A 2358-nucleotide genomic window follows, 5' to 3' on the forward strand; every position below is an offset into this window, starting at 1 on the left:
AAATATCACCATGTTGAAAATTAGATTCAATGAATAGGACTCCAAATATATTTATAATAGAGGCAAACTATATGTTACGAGGAGAATTTGTTTCCTATAAATTAGAAAAAGTTTGAATATGATTTTGGGATAATTCATATTGAAAAGGGGAAAATTTTGGGGCAAAAATAGTGTCAGTAGAGAGAATCTATTTGGTTTTTTTGTTGTCAAAAAATAATTATTCTTTGGATTAAATATGTTAGTGGTTCCTATAAATATGACACTTTTCACTTATAGTTCCTACAAAAAATTTCATCGAATTTTGATACTCAAAAAATTTACCTTATTCTTAAATATCTATATTCTTAAATATCTATGAAACACAACTATATCATTTAAAACATGTCAGTAGAATTTGTAATTTACTTTATTTGATAGATCTTCTTAAATATCTTTGAGAAACAAAAACATCAATATCTCAAACTACATTACTTTTTAGTGGACAACTCTTTGTTTTAAAAATGAAAAAGAGTTGACCACTTAAGAAGTAATGCAATTAGAATATTGAATGGAAAATATCACCACGTTGAAAATTAGATTCAATGAATAGGACTCCAAATATATTTATAATAGAGGCAAACTATATGTTACGAGGAGAATTTGTTTCCTATAAATTAGAAAAAGTTTGAATATGATTTTGGGATAATTCATATTGAAAAGGGGAAAATTTTGGGGCAAAAATAGTGTCAGTAAAGAGAATCTATTTGGTCTTTTTGTTGTCAAAAAATAATTATTCTTTGGATTAAATATGTTAGTGGTTCCTATAAATATGACACTTTTCACTTATAGTTCCTACAAAAAATTTCATCGAATTTTGATACTCAAAAAATTTACCTTATTCTTAAATATCTATATTCTTAAATATCTATGAAACACAACTATATCATTTAAAACATGTCAGTAGAATTTGTAATTTACCTTATTTGATAGATCTTCTTAAATATCTTTGAGAAACAAAAACATCAATATCTCAAACTACATTACTTTTTAGTGGACAACTCTTTGTTTTAAAAATGAAAAAGAGTTGACCACTTAAGAAGTAATGCAATTAGAATATTGAATGGAAAATATCACCACGTTGAAAATTAGATTCAATGAATAGGACTCCAAATATATTTATAATAGAGGCAAACTATATGTTACGAGGAGAATTTGTTTCCTATAAATTAGAAAAAGTTTGAATATGATTTTGGGATAATTCATATTGAAAAGGGGAAAATTTTGGGGCAAAAATAGTGTCAGTAGAGAGAATCTATTTGGTCTTTTTGTTGTCAAAAAATAATTATTCTTTGGATTAAATATGTTAGTGGTTCCTATAAATATGACACTTTTCACTTATAGTTCCTACAAAAAATTTCAACGAATTTTGATACTCAAAAAATTTACCTTATTCTTAAATATCTATATTCTTAAATATCTATGAAACACAACTATATCATTTAAAACATGTCAGTAGAATTTGTAATTTACCTTATTTGATAGATCTTCTTAAATATCTTTGAGAAACAAAAACATCAATATCTCAAACTACATTACTTTTTAGTGGACAACTCTTTGTTTTAAAAATGAAAAAGAGTTGACCACTTAAGAAGTAATGCAATTAGAATATTGAATGGAAAATATCACCACGTTGAAAATTAGATTCAATGAATAGGACTCCAAATATATTTATAATAGAGGCAAACTATATGTTACGAGGAGAATTTGTTTCCTATAAATTAGAAAAAGTTTGAATATGATTTTGGGATAATTCATATTGAAAAGGGGAAAATTTTGGGGCAAAAATAGTGTCAGTAGAGAGAATCTATTTGGTCTTTTTGTTGTCAAAAAATAATTATTCTTTGGATTAAATATGTTAGTGGTTCCTATAAATATGACACTTTTCACTTATAGTTCCTACAAAAAATTTCAACGAATTTTGATACTCAAAAAATTTACCTTATTCTTAAATATCTATATTCTTAAATATCTATGAAACACAACTATATCATTTAAAACATGTCAGTAGAATTTGTAATTTACCTTATTTGATAGATCTTCTTAAATATCTTTGAGAAACAAAAACATCAATATCTCAAACTACATTACTTTTTAGTGGACAACTCTTTGTTTTAAAAATGAAAAAGAGTTGACCACTTAAGAAGTAATGCAATTAGAATATTGAATGGAAAATATCACCACGTTGAAAATTAGATTCAATGAATAGGACTCCAAATATATTTATAATAGAGGCAAACTATATGTTACGAGGAGAATTTGTTTCCTATAAATTAGAAAAAGTTTGAATATGATTTTGGGATAATTCATATTGAAAAGGGG

This window comes from Vicia villosa, linkage group LG4 (genome assembly GCF_029867415.1).
Source record: "Vicia villosa cultivar HV-30 ecotype Madison, WI linkage group LG4, Vvil1.0, whole genome shotgun sequence".
NCBI classification, from domain to species: Eukaryota; Viridiplantae; Streptophyta; class Magnoliopsida; order Fabales; family Fabaceae; genus Vicia; species Vicia villosa.